Source organism: Pinus tabuliformis, chromosome 8 (genome assembly GCF_031772625.1).
Source record: "Pinus tabuliformis cultivar Carrire ecotype Pingquan chromosome 8, CPIR1, whole genome shotgun sequence".
NCBI lineage: Eukaryota > Viridiplantae > Streptophyta > Pinopsida > Pinales > Pinaceae > Pinus > Pinus tabuliformis.
In genome coordinates this window covers 1,721,526,207-1,721,544,802 of record NC_142294.1, presented here as the reverse complement: position 1 = coordinate 1,721,544,802, position 18,596 = coordinate 1,721,526,207, and positions in this window count along the sequence as shown.

The window sequence follows — 18,596 nt, the reverse complement described above, 5'->3', positions numbered from 1 at the left end:
GAAAGATGATCTAGAAATCATCAGTACCTTGGAATCTGCATGCCTCAATGGCAGGTTTCTCGCCTTCGACGACAAGTTGCATCATTGACCTTCGATCAAAGGATTCTGTGACATGTTTGACATCAACTCATTCATTCACATTTCATGGATTGTACTGAGTACTTTGAAAGCCATTGACATTACTGGTGGTTTCTCTCACACTTGTTAACAGTTTACACCATTGACTGGTAATCAAGTGGTTTCTACCATGTTCGACTTCGACACATCCATTCACATGGATAGAATCGTACTAGTTCGGGAAGTAGAAATCAAGACCATGGATCTAGTTTCCACCATCCAGGCTGCGAAGAATTTTGTTATTCATTATACAGTGGACTATTTGTAAACAGATGGTTGCGCCCATATTGTGTCTACATATGTCTATACTTGTGATGTATTACAAAATCATTCCTGTATCAGAACAGTTTTAGTTAGTTCTTAGTCAGTTTTGATCTGCGTATGGGAATGTCTACCTCAGCAATGATATTTTCGCATATATATATTTTGTATTGAATGTTTTTACAGGTTCTAACCAGGGTATCCATAGGAAGATCCTTGAAATCATAAATTACTTCACTTTCTTAGATGATAAAAATTATCCTCATCTATTACATACTTCGCACTTCAGGGGGCAATCTGTTGCACAAAAATTGTCACCATGACATTCTGCAGTCTGTGTGAGTCCATCACCACTCATACATACCTCCTTTGCAAGTCTTAAGCCTCAGCTCTTCATGTCAAGCCTTGAAAATGAGAGAAAGACCTTAAAAATATCTTAAACTCTAGTTCCGCACTTTCTCCTAGCATTACCTGCGGTACCGCACCTAATGGTCATGTCCCCTGCGAACCTGACCGCTCTGTCTCTGTGTAATGGGTGCGGACCCCTGTAAAAGTCAAAAAGGCGTGAGTACATTCTTAAAAACTCACCTTGGGTCATTTCTGGATGCTTCTAGAAGGAATCTTGCGCTGGCAGGTTCGCTCCTCCTTGGTTCATCCATTCCATAACTAAAGGAGCTAACCCCATGATATGAGGTGCTTATCCCTTTGAAGGAGGACTTATCCCTTCAATGGTGGACCTGCAACTTCCTTCCTTTGCACTATAAAATGAGGCATTGGGCTGGTTGTAGAGGAGGTTGAAAGCTGAAGATTTTTTAGGGTAAATGTTGCTGGAACTTAGTCTTCCTTTTTGAGCTTTTGAGAGGAGAGATCACATACCTTTTGATCTCATTTGGAAGTGAGTGAGGTTTGTTAAAGTAGAGGAGATTCCTTCTTGGACCCTGGAAAGAGCTTGTACAACATCAAGGCACCAAGGTTGTAAAGTTCTTTTATTCTTAAAGTTAATACAATCAAGTTTATTTTTCTCAATAAGCTGTCTTTAATGGTTTATTTTATGAGCTCCTTGATCTTCATAATGAACATGATTTATTATATTAGCTATGCAGGTGTTCTTTGATGTGTGCTTGTTTGTGATTGCAGGTTGTCAAAAGGAAACTCTTTGAAGCTGTTGGAGCAAGGCTGCCACAAACTAGCGTTGGACTTAAGGTAGGGTCTATTACACCTCTTAGTTTTTATTTATGAATCGTAATATGTTTAGAGAAAAGTATATTTGCTTGTCCTGCTTGTTGCTAGATATTTGTTGATACTAGGGAGATCGGTCTTATCCGCAAGAACGATTTATCCAGCCAACAAATTGGCAACTCCACTAGGGATCGAACCCAGAATCTCTGGTCACATTACAACACAGAGCGGTACCGCACCTGATTCTACTGGGAGCCTGCGGACCCTGTCAAAAGTTTGAAAAACCTAAGATCCTTTCACCCAGTTAGGTTTAGTTTTTGTCTATAGCTGTTAGTTTATGCCCAGATCTGCACGTGTCTTGTCAAAAGCTCCTTGTGAGTTAGGTTCCATTGGCATTCTTGTTTTAAGTGATTTTCTAGAAGTTTTGCTTGTCCGGATCGATTTTTTGCTTGGTCTTTGTAGTGGCTCAGAGATTGGAAGCCTTAGAACCTTAGATCACCCTGGTATCTGTGGTCTTCTTGATGAGTCTGACTGGTTTATGAAATCTGTCCTTGGATCTCGTTTTCTCTTTGCAAAACTTTGAATGAACTTGCTTGTAAGTTTTGAATTTCATTTTTTATAAAAACATAATTGGGTGTTTTTGATTAGTTTGTTTTTCTGAACGAATTGATCCTTAGTTGACTGAATAACTAAGTAAAACATCCTCAAAAACATTTCAAGTTTTTTTTCAATCCATTTTGTTTTAGATCTCAAGATTAGAATTTTATAGTTTTGAGTATTTTCTAGAAATTATAGAAGCTTGTTGAAAGATTTGTTTTCAATAGTTTAGAGTGTTTTCTAGAAATCTTAAAAGCTCTCTTGAAAGAATTGTTTTCTGTAGTTTTTAGTGTTGAAAAGAAAAGGGATTTTCCGTGAGCATAATTAGTAGTCTCGTTTTTGAGTTCATTGAAAAAGACAAAAAGTTTTTCTTTTCAGTTGTATGTTGAAGGAAAGATTTGGTTTTCAAAGCATTGCATTCTCAACTCTTCCTTTAGCTAGGAATTCATTGAAAGAAAAAGGAATTGTTTATCATCTTAGGTGCATTTTTTAGTGTTTTGGAGTCGAGTCTTCACACCATAAAGTTGCATCTCCGCACCTATAGACTTAAGAAACAACCAATAAAAATAATGCTTAATTAAAATCAATCTAGAAATCTTTTTATTTTCTAGGGCTCTTATCCCCAACATAGCTTAGGCTAGTATCTTGGAGTAGGGAGTAGTTAACTCTCCAAGATAATTTAAACAAACAAGTAGTTGTATCTTGCAGTAGGGATAAATTCAATTGTAATTGATATAATCTGGGAAGCTCCTCTTATAGGAGTCAATCATGAGATCATGTCCGAACCTTTGAGATAATCAAGTCTGTCTCATTGGGAAAGATAGAAGATTTGCGCGTATTACAAACGGTAAACCTCGGATTAACCATTGTCGAGGATCCTGGGGTCACTTGTTGGTAAACCTCGGATTGATCATGTCGAGGAGCCTTCAAGGGGACTGAGCTTGTTACTCTGCCCTTGCGCGTAGGTTGGATCGTAGACTATTCCCCCAGTTATATTTGTTATTGTTGATAACCTTAGTGACCATAATCTTAGGATTCTTTCCCAAGGTTACGGTGAAGGACGGGTCTCACTGTACTTGGAGCATACGTCGACTAGACTCACTTGGACTCTTTGGGGGGTTCTCTCCACTCGAGACGGTTTTGTGGAGAAACTTGTGCCAATCTGTTTCATTAAGCAGGTTGTCGGGGTAACTGTTCCAACCGCCATTTCTGTATTGAATTCTGCGACGTTGGATTTCATCACCAACTAGTGTTTTCGGTACGGAAAGTTATTGTTTGTGTGTGGTTTGATCTCTTAGATTTTTTAGGCGTGTGCTTCGAATTGTTTGGTTCTTTAGAGAATTTAGGTGGTTTTATTGATATTTTCTTTGTTTGCGTGTGAAGTAATTAAATATTTAATCGTGGTTGAATTACCGAGACAATCCCATAGACTTCGGGGGCAGCCTCTCGAATTTACACCAAGTCAACTTGAAGGTTTACGATCTCTTGTTACACCTAGTGACAGTAGAGTTGGGTCACCGCAGGCCGGAGAGTCTTCGTTAATTATACATCCTGATTATCAAGTTCAAGCAACAGAATATATTTCCGAACCGATTTCATTTTCCAATGTTATTGGTAGTATTACTCCTACTAGTTCATTAGCCGAAGAACCTGAAATCTCTGAACCTGAAACTGAACCTACTGCTACTCCATCTTCAGGATTTTCTTCTTCAGCTTCTAGTGGTTCTCGTTCACCAAGGGTAGAAAGTGTTATTACCCCAAATCTTCCTTCTAGACTCATTTCCATTGAAGAACTTGTCAGTCCGGACGAAAATATAAACCTCCCTGAAAATCAACCAGCTATAGAACTTAGGGAGCGTGAATCAATATTCTACAGTCCAATTAGAGGTGACGCTTGGTATATATCATTGACAACGTTTTAGAAAATCTGGGTCTTGCTTCTTCACCACCTCGAATTCCTTTCCATCCAATGCCCAAAGGTTATTATCCTCCTTTGAATATGTCGAGACAGTCATCCTTGTTTTCTCAAATGCCAGAAACATTTTTACATGGCGGTCCTTCTGTTCCTTCTGGGTATCAGTCACTATCTAGTACTTTTTCAGGAGCATCCCCTCAACCAATTGAATATGTGATATCAACTGGTAATAACGAAACTCAACCGTCGAGTGTAGAAGAAATTCTTATGATTTCTGGTACTACTCCAAACTCGCAACCTCAAGGTAGTCAGATACCGCCTGGGGGGCAACCGCAAGGTACTCAAATACCACCTGGGGGGCAGCCTCAAGGTAGTCCATTACCACCTGGGGGGCAACCTCAAGGACAGTACGTCCCTATGGGACAGTACATTCCTCAAGGTCAACCCCAAACGCAATATACACCTCAAGGCCAACCCCAGTACCAATATGTACCTCAGAGTCAACCCCAGTTTCAGTATGTGCCTCAAGGTTAGTACCAACCTCAAGGTCAGTACCAACCTCAAGGTTTCAAACCACCTTCAGGTCAACCATTTGTTCATGGAACTGGAAATGTACCATATAATTATCAACCCTACACTCAACCCGGTTATGGTCCTCAATATGCTCAACCTTTTATGGGTCCATACCCTGGAATGAACGTGGTGTGGGATTCATCTCAACAGACTTCGCAACCCAGTGTGCAGTTGTCATCTCAATCTGGACAGCCTTTGGTTTCTGGTTCAACCCAGCAACCTGTCCAGCCTACTACTCAAACTTCTACACCTGGGGTAGTTCATCAGCCTGGGCCTAGTTCACCTCGGACTCCGCCTCAAACACATGTTGTAACTACTACAGCTTATGTTCAATCCACCCCGCTTACTTCTGGAGTATCAGCAGCTCCGGTTTCTACTATCCTTGTATCAACTCCTCAAGCCTCTTTACCTCAGTCCGGACCCACAATCCATACTTCGGTTCAGATGCCTATAGGACAAACTGGTCCAAGTACGGTTGTCACAAGTCAACCACAATTTACTTATCAATCGTACCAGGGACAGTACCAATACGGTCCTGCTGTGCAAAGCCTGGTTTATCAGTATCAACCGTACCCTGGGTATACTTATCAGCAACCTCAACAACCCTAGTATGATCCAGTTAATCCTGGTTTTCCAGGAGGATATAATATCCCAAATGCAAATCCAATTCCAATTTATCCCGGATATCCTCCTCCTGGGGTTGGTCTTATGACCCCAAGTTTTCGAGATCCAAACCATCAGTTACCGTTTATAGCAACTTTGGATTTACCTTACTTGTGGCGCCTTACGAACGATCCCATTAATTATCTTTCGTTTTGGCCGCCAATGCCGAATAAGTTGCCCAGGGATATACCAAAGTTTGAGGGGAGGTCAAGAGAAGATCAGTCTAATCATGTGATGACTTACCACCTCCGGTGTGCATCTAATTCCATTATAGATGATTCAATTCGCTTACGTCTCTTTCAGCGAACTTTAATTGGCCTTGCTACCATGTGGTACATTGAGTTGCCACGAGGCTCTTTTTACAATTTTAGTCAGTTAGCCACTTCCTTCCTAACTCATTTTCAGTTGCCTGTGCGATATGACAATGGCACGGAATTATTAACTTCATTAAAACAGTCAACGTCCACATACATTTCAGACCACATTCATGAATGGCGACGTCGACGACGTTTAGTGAAAGTTTTTATCCCAGACCAAATTTTGGCAGAATGGTTTGTTAAATCATTATTACCTAAAATAACTGAGGATGTAGCTAGGGCAGGAGTTGTTACTGAAGAACAAGTAATTGCTCAAGCTCAGTACCTTGACCTTGTTTATATGCAGTCAGGTACTTTACACGAGAAAATCCTCGACCTTTCGAAACAAAATCAAATAACTGCAGCTCCTTCAGGGTCTCATGCCACTGACGGTATGATTGGTACTGTTAATACCAAAAGTAAGAAGAAATCTTCCAAGAATTCTTCTCCTATTATAACTTTACCAGATTCCCCGACGGGAGATTCTTCTGCTGAAATTCCTGTCGATGTCCATGTCTTAGAATCATCTACGGCCAAATCAAAATCTGGCAGTAAGAAGAAAGGCAAGAATAAAAATAAACAAAACTCAAAAGAGAAATCAGATAAAACTGAATCTACTAACGAGAAACGTAAACCTCGCTATCCTTGTATCATCTGTGATGAGGAGCATTTTACAAGAGATTGTCCACATCGTGCTGAGGTTGCGAAAATCGTCAAAGGTTCTCAAACGCCTGCTATCTTAAAGGATCCTTTTCCTAGTCAAGATAGTAAGATGATAGGTTCTTCCTCAAATGCCTCGGAAGAACCCATAATGATGATGTCCCATGTTAGGATTGCAACACGATCGCAAGATTATGGAAGTAAGAGTCCTGTTGGTGGTAAGGAAGCAGAATCTTCTAATTCCAACCCATCAACATCAGCTCCTTCTAGTTCCGATCCGCTACAGATCTAGAAAACTAATCCAGACTTAGTAATCAAACCGCCTGCTAAAGGTATACTTCGAAAGTCAGCTTTCAATCCACATGCGAGAGCTGCTCAGAACTATAACATTGTTGAAGATTTATCTGTTTCTCCTTCAGCAATGTCTGCTTTTCATGAATACAGAACTTGGTTTCTCTGAGCTTAATAGTCCTATCTTGGCATGAACTAAGGCCTGGAGGGACTTCTAGCTTTAGCAAAAATTGAGCTATTCTAGAATACCATTCACAAGAAGCTAGATTTTCAGCCAACAACCAATCATTTCCTTCTCCTACTGTTGCTTCTTATGTATATCCATCCTCTGAATTTATACCCATGCAGTTTATGTCAAGCATTTTGCAATTTTCTTAAGCTGTTAGCTGAGCAAGGCCCTGGCCCTTGACAAGCTTAGTGGGCTTCAATTCTATGTTGAATTCAATGAGCTTTGCAATCCATTTAGCCCTTCTTCCATCAACATCTGGCTACGTTAGGACATCCTTTACTGAAGCAGAGGGCACATATGCAATTACCTTGGAGTGCAGAATGTAGATTCGGAAAGCTTTTAAAGATTTGATAAGAGAATAAGCTTACTTTTTGATAATATCATACCTTAGTTCAGCATCCCTTAAGGTTTTGCTGAAAAATGCCACTAGATGCTCTGAATCCTCATCATCTTTCTGCAATAAGACTGCTGCAAGGGTGTCACAGGAAGCAAAGGAGAAGATATGGAACTCCTTGCTATAGTCTGGGCTGATCAAAGTGGGAGCTTCCATAATAGCTCTTTTGATGGCTTCAAGAGATTTTCTTGCTGCATTGGTCCATTTGACTTCTGATCCCTTCTTCAGCATAGAGGTGATGTGTGTTACCAATTCTGCAAAATTAGGAATAAACCTCCTTACAAAATTTATTTTGCCCAAAAAGGATTGGATGTCCTTTTTTGATCTTGGAATAGACAAGGCCTGTATTGCTTTCACTCTCTCTGGGGCAATCTTGACACCTGCAGCAGAAACAATGTGTCCTAGAAGTTTGCCCTCTTCTAAAGCAAATTGTGACTTCTTAGGATTTACTGATATCCCAAACCTTCTGCACTTCAGAAAAACCTTCTTAAATGTTGTAGATGATCTTGATGACTGCTGGAGTATACTGTTATATCATCCAGGTAGACAAGGAAAAACTTATCCTTCTCTCCTACAAACACTATATCCATGGCTCTCTGAAAGGTGGCCTCATCATTCATCAGCCCAAATGGTATCTTAGAGTACATAAAAGTGCCCCAAGGAGTTGTGAAAGCAGTATATTCTTGGTCATCTGGATGTACAGCAACTTGGTTATACCCTGAAAATCCATCCAAGAAAGACATAACTTTAGCTCCTGAGACTTTTTGTAGAAAATGTTCCATTTTGGGCAGGGGATAGTTGTCTTTCTTAGAGCATTTGTTCAGGTTCCTGAAATCAACACACAACCTGATTTCTCCACTTTTCTTCCTCACCACTACCAAGTTGGCTACCCACTTCGAATATCTCAGGGGAACTATGATTTTGGTAGCCAACAACTTCTTGATTTCCTTTTCAATCAGAGGGAGGAGCAAAGGATTTATGGGTCTCAGCTTCTGTTTGAAAGGAATGGTGTCTTTCTCCAATAGGATCTTATGTTGGATGATATTTTTGTCATAAGTTTTAAGATCACAAACAAAGACATCAGCAAATTGCTTCATTAAGGTGCAGTACTCAGAACTTTGGGCAGCAAATAAATGGGTGGACAGATTTATATACTTTGGATGATCTGGACTCCCTATGTTATGCCTATGGACTGTAGACTGTTTTTCTTTTTGGGCAATCTTATGAGGCACATCATTATTGTCAAACAACTTCTCTAGAGGCACTAGCCCTTTAGGTATATGATTGTTAGGCAACTGTACAATGTTGTCTTGGCCAATTTTGTTCCTTAGCTGGGGCTGGGGACATTCCTCCAAGGTTTCATTCTCTTGATCAATTTGCATTTCAGAGAATTCATCAATGACTTACAGAAACCTATTTACTTCATCATCATCCTCAAAGACTTTCCAGTGCTGAACATTATCAGGCAACGATGGTCTATATTTTACCTGGACTCGATAAGCCAATCTAGGGGCATGGGAGGGCTGAACATGCTAGCAGACACAACAAGGGAATCAGCAAGCTGATTTTTTACTCTGGGAATATATGAGATACAAAAGCTATCAAAAGAATCTTTGAGTCTCCATACCTCATCTCTGTATGCTTTCAGCCTTGGGTGCCTTGTTTGGAATGTTTTGTTCACTTGTTGAATGATGAGATCAGCATCTCCAAACACCTTTATGTCTCTAATTCCCATGTCTTTGGCAGCGTTTAAGCCCAATATCAGAGCCTCATATTCTGCTATATTGTTGGTGACCTGAAAAGTTAACTTAAAAGAAAGATGTGTGCTTTCTTGTTTTGGAGATAACAACACCACTCTTGCTCCTGCAGTTTCCTTTGAATTGGCTCCATCAAAGAACGTATCCCAAGCCTTTGTCCCTTCCTCTTCCATGGCCTGACATACTGGTTTCTTGAGCTGCACCAAGGCCCTCTGGGATTCTTCAATTTGGAGAATACACGCTCCAAAATCAGTGTCCATAGCGTAAATGGGAGGATTAGTGGGATTCTTCTCATCACTAATGATATAGGCCAATTGGGCTTCCCTATATAGTCTTCTGCTTTCTCCTCCAAAAACTAGGACAGTGGCATAAGATAAGTCATTTTGGAATGTCCCACCCAACCTCTTAATCCACCCTCTAGAAAGTAGCATACCAAACTTAGGGGGGACATCTGCCACCACATTATTCATCATCATGCTCTTCATGGGCAGCTGAGTTAGGGTGATAGCCAAGTCTTTTATTAATGCCAGACATTTCACCTTCCTCGAATCAAAGGAGAACAAGTCATGACAAGGTCTGGTAATATCAAGGCCTAACTCTTCCATGACAGCTTTGGGCATCAGGTTATGGCTGACCCCTGTGTCCAACAGACGGTTGTGGAGGATTTTGTCATGAATGGTCAAGAAGACATAAAATGATGGGGAATTATCATCAATAGGTTTAGTCATGTTTATCACCTTGTAAATTCACATAGTCATTGGATGCTTGTAAGGCTTTCAGCTCAAGGGCATCAAGGATGGGCTTCTTAAAAGCCTCACTCTTTACAAGTTCTATTAGAGGTATAGATATTTTTAAATTCTGGACTTCTGATTCAATGCTGAAAGGGGAAGGAGACTTATCAAGGCCTCTTACCTCTTGAGCTGGTGCATTCAGGATGGTAGGATCAGCGGTCAGTCGCTTCTGCTTGCTGATTTGCTGCTCTATGGGGACAACAGCTCTTTGGGCAGGATTCTATTTGACATTACTTGCTCTTGACCTCAGGTTATATCTCTGCTGGTCTTCAGTCTGCAGAACAGCTTCTCTGTCCCACTCTTGGCTAGTCTGGTCCTTGAGTAATGACTCCTCATAGGCAGCTAATGTCAAAAAGGCAGCACTGCCTTTTCTTCCATGCAGCGAATCTCATCCTCTTCATTAAACTGCTCCTCCTCCAAGACTACGTTCTGGAAAGGAGTCTTAACCCTTTGTTCTTCACTGGCCTCTTTGCCCCTCTGAATGATCTGCAATTGTTCATTTGCTCTTCTGTATGGATTTGGATTTCTAGGAGCAAATGTATTAAGAAGCCTTGCTTTCCCAGGATTCTTCTCAACCTTCAGCTTGGAGATTTCAGCAGCCAATGACTCTATCATTTTAGACATTCTATCCATTTTGGGATCTGAAGATGAAGAGGAAGAGGAAGACTCACCTCTCTGCCTCCTTCTATCAGCATGTCCTTTGAGTTTCTCTGTAGCCATGATATTGGATTCCACCTCCAAGGCTGCATCTTGCATTTCAGCTAGAGAGGCACATCTTCTCTCTCTTAACAGCAGGCAGAAATCAAAGTCAAAGTCATTGGCATAGGTGAGTTTGGCAGAGGTGGGGGTAGGCTTCACTTCAGCTGGTATCTTGTTATACATACGATTGAATCTTTTATTAAAGTCAGACATTTTCCCTTTTCAGGTTGCCAAACTCAGTATGGTAGTATATCAGGTCTTTCTTATCTCCCCAATGCTTTAAAAACACATCATCTAATGCTTCAATGTCTGCTATAGACCTAGGGGTCAGCTCTCTGAACCACTTTCTAGCCTCTCCATCTAGGCTTTGGACAAATACTCTCATCCACACATCATCTTAACTGATATCTAGGTTATTCCTACCTATCTTCTTGCAAAGTTCCTTGCCTTGAAGCTTAAACCCTTAGTTGGTCGTACAGGGTCCTTCGTTAAAGACTCGGCTTCCTTTATTAAGGAGCTCAAGGACATCAAGCTGGACTCTGGAGACATTCTTGTCAGTTTTGATGTTGTTTCCCTCTACACTTGCATCCCTATAAATGAGGCCATGGAAGTGATCAACCGTCTAACAGATCCTGATACCGCTCGGTTGGTTGAGATCTGCCTCACTTCGACCTTTTTCAGTTTTGAAGGTGAGTTCTTTGAGCAAACCTGTGGGGTTGCCATGGGCTCACCCCTTTCCCCTATTGTTGCAAATCTTTTTATGGAAGATTTTGAATCCAAGGCTTTAAACTCAGCTCGCCTCCTGCCCAAGCTTTGGAAAAGATATGTGGATGACACTAATGTCATCTGGTCTCATGGCCAAGAGGAGTTAGATCTCTTCTTCGATCATCTCAATAATCAATCCTCGGCCATTAAGTTCACTAAGGAATAAGAAGTCGATGGTTGCCTCCCTTTCCTTGATATTCTTATCTCTAAGAATAAGGATGGTTCCCTCTCCCACCGAGTGTTTCGCAAGAAAACTCATACGGAGCAATATCTTCATGCTAGTTCCCACCATTTCCCGGCCCAGAAGTTGGGGGTTCTCAATACCCTTGCGACTCGTGCCTTAAGGATCTCTGATGAAAAGAGCTTCGAGGAGGAGAAATCCCATCTCCTTAATGTCTTTGTTGAGAACGGTTATAGTAGGCTCATGGGACAAAAGGCTTTCCTCAAAGCAGCTAAGAATTCGTCAACCAGAAGAGGACCTAAAGAACGGATTCCTGGTGTCCATCTTCTGTTTGTTCAAGGGACCATGGATAGGATTGCAAGGATTCTTAAGAAGCATAATGTCCCCGCCACCTTTAGACCTCTTAACACCATTCGTAAGTCCCTCAGATCTGTGAAGGATCCTATTGACCCCAAGGACATGAAAGGGGTTTATATTATTCCTTGTTCATGTGGGATCCCCTATATTGGTGAGACTGGTCGCTCCATTAATCAAAGGATTAGTGAGCACGCAGCTGACCTTAGGCATATGAGAACCAAGTCTTCCGCTTTAGCAGAGCATGTGGAGAAAACCAATCATCATGTCTGCATCGAGGAAGCGAGTGTGATTGCTAAAGTGTCGCAATTCCATCACCGGAAATTTAGGGAAGCCCTTGAGATTGAAAAAAGGCTGAACAATCTCAATAGAGAGGATGGCTGGGAGATCAGTAGTTGCTGGGTCCCAGCCCTCTCCTCCTAGTCGTTGTCTTCCTTTCTTCCTCTCCCTTAAATAAACTATTAATTAATTTTTAATATGATAATATTTTTCTAACACTTGAATTCTCTAATATTTAAAAAAAAAAAAAAAGCCCTCTTGGACTATTAATTGGAACTTAATTTAATTTTATTATTAATTTATAAATTTAATTTAAAATTAATCTATTTTATAATTAATTAATTTAAAATTAATATATTATTTTTCACCCGTAAATAGACTATTAATTAATTATTGTAATATGTTTCTAACACTCATATTTTTAAAACTCTTTGACTAAGAATATAAAATTAATCTTATTTATTTTAATATATATTTAACGTATATTTTAATTAGAATATAATTAACTATTTATATAGCTTACTCTAATTTTAACTTTTATAACTAAATAATATTTATTTAAGAACTTTGATATCTAACAATTTTAAATAAATTTATTTACTTATTCTAACAATTTTAAATTAATTTATTTTAATTAGAATTTAATTAAATAGTTTTAATATTTATAATAACAATTTCAAATTAATCTATTTTATAATTTACTTATTATAATATATTAATTTACTTATTCTAGTATATATTTTTAAAATGATCCATTTACGTTTATTTTAACAAGAATATTAAATTAACTTATTTAAATAAATAAAGTTTATACCCCTTATCAAAGTCAAACTAGCCGTTTCCCGGTCAAATCTAGCTGTTGTCATTCTAGCCGTTACCTGTCTAGAAAATTGGGTCATTGGATATTCTGCCCTATCTATTTAATGTGCAATGCGAGATATGCTCACTCAACTTGTCCTGATGATGAACCACACTAGTTGGTTCGAAACGCATCGACAAAAGTATCTCTATGTGATTTTTGCCGAAGAATCTTCTCAAAAAAGATATCTAGGTTATCAACATAGCTATAAAAAGACTCAAGGTGCTCTTCAGCTGTTACTCCCTCTGTGCCAGTGAACTTAGGCATGTATTTCTGATATTCTCCTGCAGGCATGGCATTCAAAGGAATAGGTAGGACCAAGGGTCCATACCTAGCAGCTATGATTCTTTCCATTTTGGTGGGCGCTTGTGGACCTGCCATGACTGGGGTGGATGGAAGGGTGCTAGCAGTCTGAAAGGTAGGGAGTTGAGAGATGACTGTCAGGGCTAAAGGAATATGATGGATAGGAGGGGAGGTTTCCTTTGGGCTGAGATCCAAAGGAGGACCTAAAGGAATGGGAGCTTTATGATTCTCTGAAAATATTCCTTCACTGCTAGTACTAGAGGCTATATTTTCAACATGTAGATGCTCTGTTACAAGCCTTTCTGGCAGAGATACATAAGATTGTTTAGGCTTACCTGATCCTGATGCTCCCTTTTGTGATGTCTTTCTCTGCTTGACAATCTTCTCAGGGTCAGGTACTAGGTCAGCTGGTGATTTCTGAGGATTTCTCTGAGTATGCCTCACAAACTGAGCCAGAACTATGATGTGGAGTTGCCACGAGGTTTGGCCTCCAATAGAGTCGCCAGATAGATGATTACAACCAAAAATGTGTTCAGACTTTGCCTATCATCAAAGCTGGATCTGTGTCATTCTCCCAGGGAAGTTGAGCATCAATCTCATCTCCCGGGCAATGGTGCCAATTATGTTGGGATTCCAAGAAACTATCCTAGGTTGTAGCTCGGAGATGCCTAGTAACATATAAATTCAACTATCGTTTCAAGGTATGGAAGGAATGATGGTTTGGTTCAAGCCAGATAACCACTTCTATTCTGTTTCACTCCAGACATGCATGAACACCCTCAGACTACAAGGATTTAGACCACCAATGCTCACAGTTTAGATATTTAGGTGAATATGGAGAATACCAACCACAATAGCACATACACAAGACCATGTGATGGCCGGCTGCAACTAGTACAGAAACCTGCAAATCTAATCTATTAATGCAAAGACAGGATGACAGCTCTCCTGCATTAGATAGAAAGAAACCTGAGTAACCTATTCAGTGATGCATTCAATATTCCAACATAGAGATAAGACGACAGTTATCTAGTGCTAAAAATTAAGAGATCAAGAACACAACACATCAGGTACAAGCTCAGAATAGAGGAAAATGGACAGTGAGCGGTTAACAGCAAAAGAAGCTTGTATTGCTAAAAATGAAGATGAGACGCTGCAAGCGACAAAATGTCTACAGTCTCTAGAAGTTGAACCTTACATCAAATGCCAACCCTGATTACATCTTGCTCCTGGATATTTATAAGTTTTCATTACAATGGCACTTGGCCATTTAGGTATGGAGGGGTCATAATTGACCACCAACTACATTTAACTACCTGATGGAGTCTTTGGATGAGGTTGCTTGGTTCACTGGGTGAATTTGATCTGTTTAGGTGTTGTGTTGTCCTTTAGGCGGTTGGAGTGCTCGTACCAGTGGATTCCATGACTGATAAATTCAGTTACAGAGTCGTGCTATGTCCTTTTCTCCTTTGGCCATGCTTTATGTTAAATATGGTTGTTGGGGGTCCGACTGTTGTCAGTCAAGCAGAGCGGGTTATCTCCTTCCTCGGTCAACAGAATGGATGTGGGATGTAGAGTGCATGGGTAGGTGGACAATTTGGGTGAGCGAGAAGGATGAACATTGGATCGGGGAGATGAATGGCGGAGATGGTTCGGCGAAAGCTATAGACCGAGGTGGGAACAGGGTGCGTCAGTGTCGTTGGATCTTCAGCGGATAGATTGGACGGTCATCGGGCGACGGAGTTGCACGGGCGTTTTAACGGGCGAGGGCGGTTTGGTCGGGTGGTAATGGTTTTCGTCGCACCACTTTCGTGGGCTAAGTGGTAATGGCTCGGGGTCGTGTGATTCCACTCAATGAGCGACACGTAGCAGCGGATGAGAGAGAAAAACTGCCCTCATCACATGCTATCGCTCGATCAAGTTGTTTGCGTGATGTATGCGAAGACCGTCAGATCTGGCAGAGATAATCTGACGGTGGAAATTGGTTGAGTAGGTCACCTTTATCAAGTGTGATGTGGGTCGTTAGATTGTCAGGGAATGATCAAAGGCAGGAAAGCGATGAGGGGTTTATGAGCGCGTGAGGGCATACGGGTAAGGTTTTATGGTTGTTTTGACTTTGCGCTTAGATCTGGGGCCAAAGGGGACTTTGTCGGATTTTAGAAGGTTTATTTAGGGAATGGGAAAGGTTTAGAGGTGAGTGGGGTGAAGGAAGAAAGGGAAAAGTGACTAATGTGAGCCCCCTTTGGACACAACCAAACAGACCATGCTTCTTTCTGACCTTATAAAGTCAGTGCTGCATAGCACATCTACTCAGTTGTTAATGCAGATAGCTTGAGACTATTTGAACCTTCGTTGATTAAAGATTCCAAAGGGCAAAGTCAATTGCCTTCTATTGATGATCTGTTGCCTGAATATCTCAATGAGTTGCAGGAAGATACAGTTTTGGACAGGAAGGTGAGAACTACGCACAGAGGGGATGTTGAGTACCTTAGGATTGGGCTCAAAGGTTCAAAACCAAGCAGTGCAAAGTGGATAGAAATTGGGCAAGCGAGGAATCTATACCCTCACTTGATTGATGCTTAAAAACTAACTTTTGGTGGTCCAAAAGCTTTTTCATTGGGAAGGCTATGATCTAAATTGAATCCTAGAACACTCTCTAAGTTTTCATGAACTCTTTAAAAATCATGCCAAAGTTTCAAAGTCTTATAAAGATCAAAGCTATCAGAGATATCCTCGTGACAGTTGCAATTTGTGATTAGTGTGAAGCAACGAGGACCCTCGGTCAAGCGTGCAGACCATCGGCCCATGGTAACGCGCTCTGGCACAAATTGGAAAAGCCCCTTAATTGGTAACCATGCTATTTATCTGGTCTTATATGTGGATGATATGTTGCTGGTTGGAATTGACAAAGAAATTATCTAGGATTTGAAGACCCAAATGTCCTTGAAATTCGACATGAAAGATCTTGATGCTGCAAACTATATTTTGGGCATGGAAACTAAATGATATCGGGCAAAGTGGAAGACCTGGTTAAACCATAGGAAGTATGTCTAGACAATATTGTAGAGATTTAATATGTAGGATAGTAAACTGATGAAGGTTCCTATTCTTGTAGGTGTAAATTTATCTGTTGAACAGTGTCCGAAGACACAAGAAGAGGAAGAGGACATGTCCCATGTTCCATATGAAAGTGTAGTCGGTAGCCTGATGTATGCAATGGTTTGTACTAGACCAGAGATTGCACATGCAGTGGGAGTATTGAGAAGGTTTATGTCAAAACCAGGGAATGAGCATTAGACAATAGTGAAACGGGTTTTTCAGGTATTTGCGTGGCACTAGTGATTATGGTTTGTGCTACCAAGGAAGACCAAGATTGGACAGAGTTTTGGACATCTATGGATTTGTTGATGCAGACTAGGCTGGAGATCTAGATCAGAGAAGATATACAATTGGGTATGTTTTTAACCTATTTGGAGGTGCAGTCAGTTGGATGAATAAGAGACAGTCTGTAGTGGCACTTTCAACTACAAAGGAAGAATACATGGCAACCACTCATGCAAGCAAGGAAGTAGTTTGTTGCAAAGATTGTGTTCAAGTATGGGGTTAGTACAACGAGCTATAAGGATAGACTGTGACAGCCAAAGTGAAATTTTCTTAGCAAAGAACCTTGCTTATCATTTAAATACAAAGCACATTGATGTTCATTATCAGTTTGTGAGGGATATGGTTGAGGACAAAAATATGTTGCTGGTAAAGGTGGACACTTTGAAGAATACTGCAGATGCATTAACAAAGTCTGTGAGCACTGAGAAGTTCTCTTGGTGTAGAGAAACAATGGGAGTTACAGTGCTGGATCAATGACTAAGCTCTCCTGTGCCCCCCTATGGAAAGAAAACAACAAGTGGGAGAATGTTGGTTTGTGTTATATTCTTTCCACAATTACCCCACTCGTGGGTGGCTAGCAGTACCCCCTATACATTGCACCGGGCACTGACAAAGGGGGCAGTAGCTCCCCTACATAGGGTCCTGGGCAGCACCCTGGGAATTTTTTTCTAGACCCTATATTAGGTGGGCAGACCTACCTATGGCTTTCTGCATGGATTTTGCACATGGTTTTGGGCATGATGGTTTTCTGTCCATTGTATTTCGTAGACCTAGTCAAGGGAACTGTGATTATGTTCTAATCCAGGTTAATGTATAGGGATTTATGGATGCTTCGACATGCATATATATGTATTGTAACATTGAAAGGAATAGAATGAAAAATTAATCTGGTAGTTCCGGTTTTGGGATCCAGGGGAAAATCTCTGTGCATATCTATTTTATGTTTTATGCTCTCGCCATTGTTTATTTTCTGTTTCTAGAATTCGTATGCAAGTAGTTTCTGTATGGCGTTAAAAACTACAATCTCAAGAGATCATGAAACTTCTAAAGGTTACGAGAAAAGGTGTATATTTGATACAAGATTGGGGTTTCAAGTGTCCAACTGTTCCTGAGAATCTGGTCAAGAAGGACAATATAGCCGTTGAGGTGGATAGAGCATAGTTGAGACTACATACTTGGAACTACACCCACCTTAGTGAAAAAGTGACCAACACCATAGCTTCTTATCTTTGATTGCATAGTGGCTTAGAGTCCTTGGAACATAAACATAAAGTTCATTATGTGGGTTCACTTGGAGAAATAAGAGGCAAGGATGTCATCATGCAAGAGATAAAATAATTTATTGAACAAATCAAGCAAGCAACAAATCAAGAAGACTTGGAGATCACCAAGAATATTATTCTACAATATTCAATTGTGCCAACTAAAGTTCACATGAAGTTATCTTGGCTTTGGAATAACATATAGTCTAGCTCCAAATCCATATTATCAGATACTTTAGAGGTAAATATGTGATATATTTTAGGGCTTCCAATCAAAGTTAAAGTTATCGTGACAAATTTTAGAGCATGACACTCCTACATCAGAAATGAACTCCATGCTCAAGCTACTGATTTGTCCTTTTCTCCTTCATGAGGAATTTTTTGTCTTATTAGAGTTTTTTCCTATATAGCCACCATTTTGATGTAATTTATCTTTTGTTAATAAATGTTAATAAAAGAAGTCCAAGAGACACATGTGGAATATGAAGAGACATATGTAGAATATGAAGAGTTACATAGAAGACCATAGGTTATGGAAGTCAAAGAGTCATGAATAAACTCAAGATTCATTACCATTTGTTATAAATAAGCCCTCATAACTCAAGAAAATGGCTTGGACCTAGCTTTAGAGATTTGGCCTTGGCTTCTCTAGTTGTGCATAAGGGAGAAGATCATTTTTTTTGGAGAAGCAAGTTGTAGCTTCATGTTCCACTATTGGAGCTAGTGT